Genomic DNA, 15,789 nt, shown 5'->3' with positions numbered 1-15,789 from the left:
CATACTGGTGTTATACTGCGACCAGCCATCGCCTCAGCCTGGATGTGCAGTGCTGGAGTGGTCTGGTCGGATTCCCTGACTGAAAATATTGATACCCTGGATAGGGACAGTATTTTACAGACTTTAGAGCAATTAAAGGATGCTTTTCTTTATATGCGAGATGCTCAGAGGGATATTTGCACTCTGGCATCGAGAGTAAGTGCGATGTCCATATCTGCCAGAAGAAGTTTATGGACACGACAGTGGTCAGGTGATGCGGATTCCAAACGGCATATGGAAGTATTGCCGTATAAAGGGGAGGAATTATTGGGCGTCGGTCTATCGGATCTGGTGGCCACGGCAACGGCCGGGAAATCCACCTTTTTACCTCAGACCCCCTCCCAACAGAAAAAGACACCGTCTTTTCAGCCGCAGTCCTTTCGGTCCTATAAGAACAAGCGGGCAAAAGGACAGTCATATCTGCCCCGAGGCAGAGGAAAGGGTAAGAGAGGGCAGCAAGCAGCTTCTTCCCAGGAACAGAAGCCCTCCGCGGGTTCTGCAAAGCCCTCAGCATGACGCTGGGGCTTTACAAGCGGACTCAGAAACGGTGGGGGGTCGACTCAAGAATTTCAGCGCGCAGTGGGCTTGCTCACAGGTGGACCCCTGGATCCTGCAGATAATATCTCAGGGTTACAGGTTGGAATTCGAGAAGTCTCCCCCTCGCCGGTTCCTAAAGTCTGCTCTGCCAACGTCTCCCTCAGACAGGGCGACGGTATTGGAAGCCATTCACAAGCTGTATTCTCAGCAGGTGATAGTCAAGGTACCCCTCCTACAACAGGGAAAGGGGTATTATTCCACACTATTTGTGGTACCGAAGCCGGACGGCTCGGTAAGACCTATTCTAAATCTGAAATCTTTGAACCTGTACATACAAAAATTCAGGTTCAAGATGGAGTCACTCAGAGCAGTGATAGCGAATCTGGAAGAAGGGGACTTTATGGTGTCCCTGGACATCAAGGATGCTTACCTGCATGTCCCAATTTGCCCTTCACATCAAGGGTACCTCAGGTTCATGGTGCAAAACTGTCATTATCAGTTTCAGACGCTGCCGTTTGGATTGTCCACGGCACCTCGGGTCTTTACCAAGGTAATGGCCGAAATGATGTTTCTTCTACGAAGAAAAGGCGTATTAATTATCCCTTACTTGGACGATCTCCTGATAAGGGCAAGGTCCAGGGAACAGCTGGGGGACGTAGTAGCACTAACCCAAATAGTGCTGCAACAGCACGGGTGGATTCTGAATTTTCCAAAATCTCAATTGACCCCGACGACACGTCTGCTGTTCCTGGGAATGATTCTGGACACGGTTCAGAAAAAGGTGTTTCTTCCGGAGGAGAAAGCCAAGGAGTTATCCGAACTTGTCAGGAACCTCCTAAAACCAGGAAAAGTGTCTGTGCATCAATGCACAAGAGTCCTGGGAAAGATGGTGGCTTCTTACGAAGCGATTCCATTCGGCAGATTCCACGCACGAACTTTTCAGTGGGATCTGCTGGACAAATGGTCCGGATCGCATCTGCAGATGCATCAGCGGATAACCTTGTCGCCACGGACAAGGGTGTCTCTTCTGTGGTGGTTGCAGAGTGCTCATCTGTTAGAGGGCCGCAGATTCGGCATACAGGACTGGGTCCTGGTGACCACGGATGCCAGTCTGAGAGGCTGGGGAGCGGTCACACAGGGAAGAAACTTCCAGGGAGTATGGTCAAACCTGGAGATGTCTCTTCACATAAATATACTGGAGCTAAGAGCGATTTACAATGCTCTAAGCCTGGCAAAACCCCTGCTTCAGGGTCAGCCGGTGTTGATCCAGTCGGACAACATCACGGCAGTCGCCCACGTAAACAGACAGGGCGGCACAAGAAGCAGGAGAGCAATGGCAGAAGCTGCAAGGATTCTTCGCTGGGCGGAAGATCATGTGATAGCACTGTCAGCAGTGTTCATTCCGGGAGTGGACAACTGGGAAGCAGACTTCCTCAGCAGACACGATCTACACCCGGGAGAGTGGGGACTTCACCCAGAAGTCTTCCACATGATTGTGAACCGTTGGGAAAAACCAAAGGTGGACATGATGGCGTCTCGCCTCAACAAAAAACTGGACAGGTATTGCGCCAGGTCAAGAGACCCTCAGGCAATAGCTGTGGACGCTCTGGTAACGCCGTGGGTGTTCCAGTCAGTGTATGTGTTTCATCCTCTGCCTCTCATACCAAAAGTACTGAGAATTATACGGCAAAGGGGAGTAAGAACGATACTCGTGGCTCCGGATTGGCCAAGAAGAACTTGGTACCCGAAACTTCAGGAGATGCTCACGGAAGATCCGTGGCCTCTACCTCTAAGACGGGACCTGCTTCAGCAGGGACCGTGTCTATTCCAAGACTTACCGCGGCTGCGTTTGACGGCATGGCGGTTGAACGCCGAATTCTAAGGGAAAAAGGCATTCCGGAAGAGGTCATTCCTACACTGGTAAAAGCCAGGAAGGAGGTGACTGCACAACATTATCACCGCATTTGGAGAAAATATGTTGCGTGGTGTGAGGCCAGGAAGGCCCCCACGGAGGAATTTCAATTGGGTCGATTCCTACATTTCCTGCAAACAGGATTGTCTATGGGCCTCAAGTTGGGGTCCATTAAGGTTCAAATTTCGGCCCTGTCGATTTTCTTCCAGAAAGAATTGGCTTCAGTTCCTGAAGTCCAGACTTTTGTAAAAGGAGTACTACATATACAGCCCCCGGTTGTGCCCCCAGTGGCTCCGTGGGACCTTAATGTAGTTTTGGATTTTCTCAAATCCCATTGGTTTGAGCCACTCAAATCGGCGGATTTGAAATATCTTACATGGAAAGTAACCATGCTACTGGCCCTGGTTTCAGCCAGGAGAGTGTCAGAATTGGCGGCTTTATCGTATAAAAGCCCATATCTGATTTTCCATTCGGACAGGGCAGAACTGCGGACGCGTCCTCATTTTCTGCCTAAGGTGGTGTCAGCGTTTCACCTGAACCAGCCTATTGTGGTGCCTGCGGCTACTAGCGATTTGGAGGATTCCAAGTTGCTGGACGTTGTCAGGGCATTGAAAATATATATTTCAAGGACGGCTGGAGTCAGAAAATCTGACTCGCTGTTTATACTGTATGCACCTAACAAGCTGGGTGCTCCTGCTTCTAAGCAGACGATTGCTCGTTGGATCTGTAGCACAATTCAACTTGCACATTCTGTGGCAGGCCTGCCACAGCCTAAATCTGTCAAGGCCCATTCCACAAGGAAGGTGGGCTCATCCTGGGCGGCTGCCCGAGGGGTCTCGGCATTACAACTCTGCCGAGCAGCTACGTGGTCGGGGGAGAACACGTTTGTAAAATTCTACAAATTTGATACCCTGGCTAAAGAGGACCTGGAGTTCTCTCAATCGGTGCTGCAGAGTCATCCGCACTCTCCCGCCCGTTTGGGAGCTTTGGTATAATCCCCATGGTCCTGACGGAGTCCCCAGCATCCACTAGGACGTTAGAGAAAATAAGATTTTACTTACCGATAAATCTATTTCACGTAGTCCGTAGTGGATGCTGGGCGCCCATCCCAAGTGCGGATTGTCTGCAATACTTGTACATAGTTATTGTTACAAAAAAATCGGGTTGTTATTGTTGTGAGCCGTCTGTTCAGAGGCTCCTACGTTGTCATACTGTTAACTGGGTTCAGATCACAAGTTGTACGGTGTGATTGGTGTGGCTGGTATGAGTCTTACCCGGGATTCAAAATCCTTCCTTATTGTGTACGCTCGTCCGGGCACAGTATCCTAACTGAGGCTTGGAGGAGGGTCATAGGGGGAGGAGCCAGTGCACACCACCTGATCCTAAAGCTTTATTTTTGTGCCCTGTCTCCTGCGGAGCCGCTAATCCCCATGGTCCTGACGGAGTCCCCAGCATCCACTACGGACTACGAGAAATAGATTTATCGGTAAGTAAAATCTTATTTTTTTTTTCATAAAAATATGCAAACGCCATCATTTTAAGAATTTCCACTACGTCCCAATAGATTGTAAGCTTGTGAGCAGGGCCTTCCTACCTCTATGACTGTTATTACCCAATCTTGTTTTATCATTGTGGTTTCCAATCATAAAGGGCAAAGGAATATGCTGCATTACATAAGAAACTGTTCATTAAATAATTAATAAATAAATGTACTAACATCCTAATGTAGGAGATTTCACAGAAATCCCTGCAGACGGCTAATTAGCTCTGTAGACTGCAGTCTCCATTATTATTAATGGGGACTACCATCTGATACCTATGTACCAAACTCCGAAAAAGCAAAGCTTATTCCAATATGCCAGAGGAAGTACCTTGCGGAGACACCGGTTATCACTACCACTGTCCCTGCAAGTTAACTTTAGTATATAGCAGGGTTATTTTAATAAAAATTTTAAATATCTGTTGCGATACAGACTTAATAATCATAGCAATGCCAAACGTCCCTTAAGATGAAACAACCCAAATTAACATAAAGGGGGAATCCAATTAGCTGCAGGGGTTTCCACCGCCACTAATTTTCGGTAAAAAAACACGTGGTGCGGGAATAGGCTATTCCATAAAACTGTGGAATCAGTGTGGTTTTTTTCCTGCACGCAACCGATTTTGGGGCTTTTTCACACTGACTTTATGGAGCTGCGAGGTTCAATCCGACACTGTTGTCTTGCTCGCGGGGTAAACCCCGCTAATTGAATAGCACCGGCGCCCAAATTAGTGCGGCACATTGGATTCCCCTAGAAGCCAATACAATTACTAGTAACACTAACTCCCCCAATTAATGTAAAACATTGTAATTGTAATCACTAATCCTGTTAATCTGAATAGCTGAAAATAAATTCCCAATTTAATAATGAGCATAAGTTAATCACTAAATAATTTAAATATCATCACCACTACTACATTAAAAGTAATGGGGTCCAACACCAAAACATAATGAAAATGAAGCAGGTATTTGGTTGCGTCTATCTCCTCTTTAGTGAATGTACCCTCAGACGGAATCAGACTACGTGAAGCATGGGACATACCATGTGAACTGCAACGCAGGGGGAGGAGCAAGGTTCAGAACATGTGACCAAAAGTGTACCCTTGTGGGCTCGCTTTGCTTGCCACGCTTTGTGCTCAGTTACTAAAGGGAATAAATGTCGACATGGATAGTAAAACAACTAGCCCTCCGACCTTGCTCTTCCCTCTGCCATCACAGGTCACATGTTATGTCCCATGGTTCAAGTGGTGTGATAACGTCAGAAGCCGCTACCGTAGGTATTGTCTGCTTGCCGCATACAGGGAAGTAAATCCACCCCAGCCAGCGACCTGAACAACCCCAAAACAACTTTAAAACAATAATGGGGAGGGTACGTGGCTGTTCCTCCCAATTTGGCTACAACCCCAGTACCCGAGCCCGTTGTAGCTCTCGATGGGCTCACCACACTCAAGAGTTCCCTAAAAACACATCTATTTGGGTGAGATAATCAAATTCCAGAACTAGCCAAATAACCTACATGAGCTATCCTACCAAATGAACTCCCCCTATATAGCCCACACATAATTTTACATACCGTATGTCTCTTTCTACACTCACACAACCCACTGACCCCAAGGCAGCATTGCTGCATGACTGGAACATATAGCCCACCTAGAACCTCTGCAATCTGGCAGGCCATTTGCAGAATGCAGTACTTTTCCTCAAACATCAAATTCCCATTTCCTTTTAGATTGTAAGTTGAGAGCAGTGCTGTCTTACCTCTGAAGGGTGAGAGCAGAAATAGGGAAGGGTGAGAGCATACCTCCCAACTGTCCTGATTTTCGCTTGACAGTCCCTTTTTTTGGTACCGTCCCGCTGTCCCACCCGCGGGCCGCAATGTCCCGCGGTGGGGAGGGGGGGCAGTTGGGAGGCTCCTGTCACTGCTGCTTTGCAGAGCAATGGTGAACAGACGCTGTGCGCATGTGCACAGAATCTATTCACAGGTGACAGAGGGAGAGGGGGCATGCCAGCTGCTCAGAAAGCGCTGGGCATACCCCCTCAGTGACGGTAAAAGGGGGAGTGACTCGCGATCGCTGCTCTGCCACGTCCCCTTTCACAGGGCTGTCTTATTACCTCTGGAGGGTGAGAGCAGAAATAAGGGAGGGAAAGATCAGTGCTGTCTTACCTCTGGAGGGTGACAGCAAAAATAAGGGAGGGTGAGAGCAGTGCTATCTTACCTCTGGAGGGTGAGAGCAGAAATAAGTAGAAACTGCTGGCTCAGGGCAGTTGACTGTGGGTCTACAATCGAATAGCTCCAGATACTGTACCCACAGGAACAGTCCATGTGACTCAACCCATTGCTATTTCATATCTTCCCTAAGGATTTATTTTGCAGATCTTATAACGTTTAATGACATTTGTATTCAAACAATATTTCTCTATCGTCCTAGTGGATGCTGGGGTTCCTGAAAGGACCATGGGGAATAGCGGCTCCGCAGGAGACAGGGCACAAAAGTAAAGCTTTCCGATCAGGTGGTGTGCACTGGCTCCTCCCCCTATGACCCTCCTCCAAGCCAGTTAGATTTTTGTGCCCGGCCGAGAAGGGTGCAATCTAGGTGGCTCTCCTAAAGAGCTGCTTAGAAAAGTTTAGCTTAGGTTTTTTACTTTACAGTGAGTCCTGCTGGCAACAGGATCACTGCAACGAGGGACTTAGGGGAGAAGAAGTGAACTCACCTGCGTGCAGGATGGATTGGCTTCTTGGCTACTGGACATCAGCTCCAGAGGGACGATCACAGGTACAGCCTGGATGGTCACCGGAGCCTTGCCGCCGGCCCCCTTGCAGATGCTGAAGTAAGAAGAGGTCCAGAATCGGCGGCAGAAGACTCCTCAGTCTTCTAAAGGTAGCGCACAGCACTGCAGCTGTGCGCCATTTTCCTCTCAGCACACTTCACACGGCAGTCACTGAGGGTGCAGGGCGCTGGGAGGGGGGCGCCCTGGGAGGCAAATGAATACCTATTTTGGCTAAAAATACCTCACATATAGCCTCCGGAGGCTATATGGAGATATTTAACCCCTGCCAGAATCCGTTAAGAGCGGGAGACGAGGCCGCCGAAAAAGGGGCGGGGCCTATCTCCTCAGCACACAGCGCCATTTTCCCTCACAGAAAGGCTGGAGGGAAGGCTCCCAGGCTCTCCCCTGCACTGCACTACAGAAACAGGGTTAAAACAGAGAGGGGGGGCACTAATTTGGCGTTAGAAATATATAAAAAATGCTATAAGGGAAAACACTTATATAAGGTTGTCCCTATATAATTATAGCGTTTTTGGTGTGTGCTGGCAAACTCTCCCTCTGTCTCTCCAAAGGGCTAGTGGGTCCTGTCCTCTATCAGAGCATTCCCTGTGTGTGTGCTGTGTGTCGGTACGTGTGTGTCGACATGTAGGAGGACGATGTTGGTGAGGAGGCGGAGCAATTGCCTGTAATGGTGATGTCACTCTCTAGGGAGTCGACACCGGAATGGATGGCTTATTTAGGGAATTACGTGATAATGTCAACACGCTGCAAGGTCGGTTGACGACATGAGACGGCCGACAAACAATTAGTACCGGTCCAGACGTCTCAAAAACACCGTCAGGGGTTTTTAAAACGCCCGTTTACTTTAGTCGGTCGACACAGACACAGACAGGGACACTGAATCCAGTGTCGACGGTGAATAAACAAACGTATTCCTTATTAGGGCCACACGTTAAAGGCAATGAAGGAGGTGTTACATATTTCTGATACTACAAGTACCACAAAAGAGGGTATTATGTGGGATGTGAAAAAACTACCATAGTTTTTCCTGAATCAGATAAATTAAATAAAGTGTGTGATGATGCGTGGGTTCCCCCCGATAGAAAATTATGGGCGGTATACCCTTTCCCGCCAGAAGTTAGGGCGCGTTGGGAAACACCCCTTAGGGTGGATAAGGCGCTCACACGCTTATCAAAACAAGTGGCGGTACCGTCTATAGATAGGGCCGTCCTCAAGGACCAGCTGACAGGAGGCTGGAAAATATCATAAAAAGTATATACACACATACTGGTGTTATACTGCGACCAGCGATCGCCTCAGCCTGGATGTGCAGAGCTGGGGTGGCTTGGTCGGATTCCCTGACTAAAAATATTGATACCCTTGACAGGGACAGTATTTTATTGACTATAGAGCATTTAAAGGATGCATTTCTATATATGCGAGATGCACAGAGAGATATTTGCACTCTGGCATCAAGAGTAAATGCGATGTCCATAACTGCCAGAAGATGTTATGGACACGACAGTGGTCAGGTGATGCAGATTCCAAACGGCACAAAGGTGTATTGCCGTATAAAGGAAGAGGAGTTATTTGGGGTCGGTCCATCGGATCTGGTGGCCACGGCAACTGCTGGAAAATCCACCGTTTTTACCCTAAGTCACATCTCTGCAGAAAAAGACACCGTCTTTTCAGCCTCAGTCCTTTCGTCCCTATAAGATCATATCTGCCCAGGGATAGAGGAAGGGGAAGAAGACTGCAGCAGGCAGCCCATTCCCAGGAACAGAAGCGTTCCACCGCTTCTGACAAGTTCTCAGCATGGCGCTGAGACCGTACAGGACCCCTGGATCCTACAAGTAGTATCCCAGGGGTACAGATTGGAATGTCGAGACGTTTCCCCTTCGCAGGCTCCTGAAGTCTGCTTTACCAAGGTCTCCCTCCGACAAGGAGGCAGTATGGGAAAAAATTCACAAGCTGTATTCCCAGCAGGTGATAATTAAATTACCCCTCCTACTACAAGAAAAGGGGTATTATTCCACACTATATTGTGGTACTGAAGCCAGAAGGCTAGGTGAGACTTATTCTAAAAATTTTTTTGAACACTTACAAAGGTTCAAATCAAGATGGAGTCACTCAGAGCAGTGATAACGAACCAGGAAGAAGGGGACTATATAGTGTCCCGGGACATCAGGGATGCTTACCTCTATGTCCCAAATTTGCCCTTCTCACTAAGGGTACCTCAGGTTCGTGGTGCAGAACTGTCACTATCAGTTTCAGACGCTGCCGTTTGGATTGTCCACGGCACCCCGGGTCTTTACCAAGGTAATGGCCGAAATGATGATTCTTCTTCGAAGAAAAGGCGTCTTAATTATCCCTTACTTGGACGATCTCCTGATAAGGGCATAGTCCAGGGAACAGTTGGAGGTCGGAGTAGCACTATCTAGGATACTGCTACAACAGCACGGGTGGATTCTAAATATTCCAAAATCGCAGCTGATCCCGACGACACGTCTGCTGTGCCTAGGGATGATTCTGGACACAGTCCAGAAAAAGGTGTTTCTCCCAGAAGAGAAAGCCAGGGAGTTATCCGAGCTAGTCAGGAACCTCCTAAAAACAGTGCATCATTGCACAAGGGTCCTGGTAAAAATGGTGGCTTCCTACGAAGCAATTCCATTCGGCATATTTCACGCAAGAACTTTTCAGTGGGATCTGCTGGACAAATGGTCCGGATCGCATCTTCAGATGCATCAGCGGATAACCCTATATCCAAGGACAAGGGTGTCTCTCCTGTGGTGGTTATAGAGTGCTCATCTTCTAGAGGGCCGCAGATTCGGCATTCAGGATTGGATGCTGGTGACCACGGAGCCCAGCCCGAGAGGCTGGGGAGCAGTCACACAAGGAAAAAATTTCCAGGGAGTGTGATCAAGTCTGGAGACTTTTCTCCACATAAATATACTGGAGCTAAGGGTAAATTTATAATGCTCTAAGCTTAGCAAGACCTCTGCTTCAAGGTCAGCCGGTATTGATCCAGTGGGAAAAACATCACGGCAGTCGCCCACGTAAACAGACAGGGCGACACAAGAAGCAGGAGGGCAATGGCAAAAACTGCAAGGACTTTTCGCTGGGCGGAAAATCATGTGATAGCACTGTCAGCAGTGTTTCATCCCGGGAATGGAAACTGGGAAGCAGACTTCCTCAGCAGGCACGACCTCCACCCGGGAGAGTGGAAACTTCATCGGGAAGTTTTTTCCACATGATTGTAAACCGTTGGGAAATACCAAAGGTGGACATGATGGCGTCCCGTCTGAACAAAAAACGGGACAGGTATTGCGCCAGGTCAAGAGACCCTCAGGCAATAGCTGTGGACGTTCTGGTAACACCGTGGGTGTACCAGTCGGTGTATGTGTTCCCTCCTCTGCTTCTCATACCTAAGGTGCTGAGAATTATAAGACGTAGAGGAGTAAGAACTATACTCATGGCTCCGGATTGGCCAAGAAGGACTTGGTACCCGGAACTTCAAGAGATGCTTACAGAGGTCTTATGGCCTCTGCCGCTAAGAAGGGACTTGCTTCAGCAAGTACCATGTCTGTTCCAAGACTTACCGCAGCTGCGTTTTGTCGGCATGGCGGTGGAAAGCCGGATCCTAAGGGAAAAAGGCATTCCGGAAGAGGTCATTCCTACCCTGGTCAAAGCCAGAAAGGAGGTGACCGCACAACATTATCACCACATGTGGCGAAAATATGTTGCGTGGTGTGAGGCCAGGAAGGCCCCACAAAGAAATTTCAACTCGGTCGTTTCCTGCATTTCCTGCAAACAGGAGTGTCTATGGGCCTCAAATTGGGGTCCATTAAGGTTCAAATTTCGGCCCTGTCGATTTTCTTCCAGAAAGAATTGGCTTCAGTTCCTGAAGTCCAGAAGTTTGTCAAGGGAGTATTGCATATACAACCCCCTTTTGTGCCTCCAGTGGCACTGTGGGATCTCAACGTAGTTCTGGGATTCCTCAAATCACATTGGTTTAAAACCAGTCAAATCTGTGGATTTGAAGCATCTCACATGAAAAGTGACCATGCTCTTGGCCCTGGCCTGGACCAGGCGAGTGTCAAATTGGTGGTTTTTTCTCAAAAAAGCCCATATCTGTTTGTCCATTCGGACAGGGCAGAGCTGCGGACTCGTCCCCAGTTCTCTCCCTAAGGTGGTGTCAGTGTTTCACCTGAACCAGCTTATTATGGTGCCTTGCACCTACTAGGGACTTGGAGGACTCCAAGTTGCTAGATGTTGTCAGGGCCCTGAAAATATGTTCCAGGACGGCTGGAGTCAGGAAAACTGACTTGCTGTTATCCTGTATGCACCCAACAAACTGGGTGCTCCTGCTTCTAAGCAGACTATTGCTAGTTGGATGTGTAATACAATTCAGCTTGCACATTCTGTGGCAGGCCTGCCACAGCCAAAATATGTAAATGCCCATTCCACAAGGAAGGTGGGCTCATCTTGGGCGGCTGCCCGAGGGGTCTCGGCTTTACAACTTTGCCGAGCAGCTACTTGGTCAGGGGCAAACACGTTTGCTAAATTCTACAAATTTGATACCCTGGCTAAGGAGGACCTGGAGTTCTCTCATTCGGTGCTGCAGAGTCATCCGCACTCTCCCGCCCGTTTGGGAGCTTTGGTATAATCCCCATGGTCCTTTCAGGAACCCCAGCATCCACTAGGACGATAGAGAAAATAAGAATTTACTTACCGATAATTCTATTTCTCGGAGTCCGTAGTGGATGCTGGGCGCCCATCCCAAGTGCGGATTATCTGCAATACTTGTACATAGTTACAAAAATCGGGTTATTATTGTTGTGAGCCATCTTTTCAGAGGCTCCCTGTTATCATACTGTTAACTGGGTTTAGATCACAAGTTGTACGGTGTGATTGGTGTGGCTGGTATGAGTCTTACCCGGGATTCAAAATTCCTCCCTTATTGTGTACGCTCGTCCGGGCACAGTACCTAACTGGCTTGGAGGAGGGTCATAGGGGGAGGAGCCAGTGCACACCACCTGATCGGAAAGCTTTACTTTTGTGCCCTGTCTCCTGCGGAGCCGCTATTCCCCATGGTCCTTTCAGGAACCCCAGCATCCACTACGGACTCCGAGAAATAGAATTATCGGTAAGTTAATTCTTATTTTATATCTATGTAAGCAAAGCACTGCTCTAATTATATATTATTTAAAAATCTGGTAAAATGTTAATGGATTTCGGTGACACCGACAGTGATTTTTACATCCAGCTCTGTCAGATGTAAAGTAAGAATGCTGCATACTGAAGTGATACGGTATGTAACGATGTGCTTCATTATCTAAATAGAATGCTTGAAAAGGGATAAAAGAATTTGTCAGAATGTGGCATTTGAACTCTCCTCTTACATATAGCGAAGCATAATACAAAATACTTGTCGGCAGCCAGGCTTCAAAAGGTGTGTGCTAGATTCTTTCATGAAGCATACATATCTCCAGCACAAAGAAGTCATTTAGTAAAAGTAGAGGAATTATGTCTTCAATGATAAGGGTTAGAGGCAGAACTGACACTCTTCTGGTCTTCTCTTTTTTTTTTTTTTAAGTAATCTATTTTATAATTACAATTTTTCATACACACATACAAGAAATGTGCTAGCTGGTAACTTATATCAACCCTTATTCCCACATTAGTCATTTTAAAAGCATTATATTCTGAAACAGTGGCTTTAAACTGGTGCCAAGAAGGGGGGCAGGTACTATTTACCCGGGCCCAGGCCTGATGGAGGGGCCCAAGAAGACCCCCCTTTTCCCTTATTTGCTGTCTTCTCCTCATCCCAGCTGCAGTGTGGCCAGGGAGGCACCTAAAGTACTATTTTTTCTGTATTTTTTTCCAAGTGTGTAGAACCACGCCTGCCACGCAGGGCTGACACCACCATTAGGCAGCTTTAGGCAGCTGCCTATGGGCCCTGGCCTCTGGAGGGCGGTGCCACACGTTGCAGATGAAAGAATGCTTCCTTTATTTCCTTATCTCAGCTGAGCTTCTCCTCTTCCTTATGAGATGAGGAGCAGAGATGCTCGGCCGCTAAACTGTTATCAGCCAACACTGTAATGTGTATAAATGTAACCCATCTGGTGATAAGCATGGCGGCTCTTTTATGTAAACTTTTATTGTCTGTAGTACTGTCTGCTGACTGCTCCTCTTTTGATCAGCGGGCGATCAGGTAATAACTGCGTATGCATATGCACCACAATGCACATGCACGTCGGCCAACAACAATGGGCATCGCCAGTCAGCGACAAGATGGTACAAAAATGATATTTGCACGGCCGTTCGCAAGGTGATTGTCAGGAAGAGGCCGTTTGTGGATGGTAGCTGACCGTTTACTGGGAACGTCAGGGAAAACACAGGCGTGTCCAAGCGTTTTTAGGGAGGGTGTCTGACATCAGCGCCAGCCCCGATCAGCCTATTCTCATCACACTGTAGGAGTAAGTCCTGGGCTGTGCAGAGACTGCACACAGTGGATTTTTGCAGTTCGGCGTACACATGCGATCGCACACTTGCACAGCGAATTTACATTCCCCCTTGGGCAGCGACTATCTGAACGCAGGACAGCAAAGTTAGCAGCCCAGCGATCAGATCTGAATCACCCCATCCCACCACTTACAAGTTCCGCCAATGAAACCAGTGGCTGTTTTTCCAGAAAATCCTGCACATTTACATACCCACTTCTACTTCTATTTAAAATGCATATGGCTTGCTTTCTGTAAAACCAGTTCAACTTGCATGCACCGAGACCTGTATCTGAAGATAGGGGGTAATTCCAAGTTGATCGCAGCAGGAAATTTTTTAGCAGTTGGGCAAAACCATGTGCACTGCAGGGGAGGCAGATATAACATCTGCAGAGAGAGTTAGATTTGGGTGGGTTATTTTATTTCTGTGCAGGGTAAATACTGGCTGCTTTATTTTTACACAGCAAATTAGATTGCAGATTGGACTCACCACACCCAAATCTCTCTCTCTCTGCACATGTTATATCTGCCCTCCCCCCTGCAGTGCACATGGTTTTGCCCAATAGCTATCAAAAATCCTGCTGCGATCAACTTGGAATTACCCCCATAATTAATACAGTAAATCTCTATAGGATGACCACTATGAAACAGATTTTCACAAGTGCTTTGTGTTTTTATTTCATTGTTTTGTATTTTTAAATGAAATTCCTTCAGCTGCCTCATGTTTCCTTTTTATTTTACATCTTTGTGTTTATTAAAGAAATTGTTAAGTACAATACAACAATAAACAAGTTATATAACAAATAACAATATTGTTTCTTCTGTGATTTTTTAGAAAGCTGATGTGGGGTATAAAATGAGCACACAGCAAGGCAAAACTTGACAGTCTATTTGAACAATAATATGCAGAAAGTAACTGCATGGCCAAAGGTGGTCAAAATATCCAGTATGTACTGTATATGAGGTACGTATCTTACATATAATAATGCTTATATATCAAATGATCATCAGGGTTTCCCAGAGATATGGCTACCAGCACAATCAGATAGCAAAGCGCGGGACTATGGGTGTAATTCAGCTCTGATCGTTAGGGTGCGTTTTTTGCAGCCCTGCGATCAGATAGTCGCCGCCTACAGGGGGAGGGGGATAGGTCTGTACAGGTGTGCAATCGCATTTGTAGCAGAGCTGCACAAACATCAGTTCGGGGCCGGAGCTGACGTCAGACACCCTCCCTGAAAACGGCTGCTTTTTCCGGACACTCCTATAAAACGGTCAGTTGCCACCCACAAACAGCCTCTTTCTGTCAATCACCTTGCGATCGCCTGTGCGATCGCTTTTTTCGCACCATCCCGTCGCTATGCACCGATGCACGGGGCAGTCGTCCGACACACCGGCGCATTGCGGTGCATACGCATGCGCAGTTAAGACCTGATCACCCGCTGTGCGAAAACGCACAGCAATGATCAGGTCTGAGTTACCCCCTTGGAGTAATGGGAGATTGCTGTGTAGAATTATTGAGTTTTGGCTATGTCCCACTCGTAGACAGGCATAATTAAAGAAATGGGAAATGGTTCAGCCAAGATGGCTAGTGTCTTCTATACTCCTTTCAAACACAAATCCCATGTTCAGACAATGAACATGGTCTCAACTAGAGATGAGCGGGTTCGGTTCTCAGAGAACTGAACCGTACCGAACTTCACCATTCGAGTCAGGTTCCGAGCCAGGCTCGGGTTTTCCCGACTGACTCGGAAACCCGAACGAGGCAAAACGTCATCATCCCGGTGATGGATTCTCACGGGATTTGGATTCCATATAAGGAGCCGCGCGTCCCCGCCATTTTCACTCCGGCATTGGAGAGTGTACATAGAGGATGTGTTGCTGTGTTGTGCTGCATCAGACCAGTGGTAGTGTCTTGGCCACCAGTCATTCCAGTGACCAGGCAGTCACAGTGGTATACGCTGCTGCTCTATGTCCACTGCTGCCGTATAATAATAACAACAACCACAAGTCCCTCACAGTGTTGCTGTGTTGTGCTGCATCAGACCAGTGGTAGTGTCCTGGCCATCAGTCATTCCAGTGACCAGGCAGTCACAGTGGTATACGCTGCTGCTATATGTCCACTGCTACAGTATAATAATAACAACCACAAGTCCCTCACAGTGTTGTGTTCTGCTGCATCAGACCAGTGGTAGCGTCCTGGCCATCAATCATTCCAGTGACGAGGCAGTTACAGTGGTATACGCTGCTGCTATATGTACACTGCTACAGTATAATAATAATAACAACAACAAGTCCCTCATAGTGTTTCTGTGTTGTTCTGCATCAGACCAGTGGTAGTGTCCTGGCCATCAGTCAATCCAATGACCAGGCAGTCACAGTGGTATATGCTGCTGCTATATGTCCAATGCTGATGTATAATAATAATAACAACAACAACAACAACAAGTCCCTTACAGTGTTGCTGTGTTGTGCTGCATCAGACCAGTGGT

General features: G+C 47.6%; 1 long non-coding RNA gene across 1 annotated transcript in view; it reads left to right on the top strand.

The window, feature by feature from the left end:
- The window catches only part of LOC134896367 (uncharacterized), a 161,347-nt gene extending 147,089 nt beyond the window's left edge, over nucleotides 1-14,258 (top strand). The window contains exon 3 of the long non-coding RNA XR_010172010.1: nucleotides 14,136-14,258. This is a non-coding gene — a long non-coding RNA (uncharacterized LOC134896367). The remainder of the gene's footprint in view (nucleotides 1-14,135) is intronic.
- The last annotated feature ends 1,531 nt before the right edge of the window (nucleotides 14,259-15,789 follow it).

Source organism: Pseudophryne corroboree, chromosome 1, assembly GCF_028390025.1.
Source record: "Pseudophryne corroboree isolate aPseCor3 chromosome 1, aPseCor3.hap2, whole genome shotgun sequence".
In the NCBI taxonomy this organism is placed as follows: Eukaryota; Metazoa; Chordata; class Amphibia; order Anura; family Myobatrachidae; genus Pseudophryne; species Pseudophryne corroboree.
The sequence above is the reverse complement of the archived record's forward strand: the minus strand, read 5'-3'. Positions and strand labels throughout refer to the sequence as shown.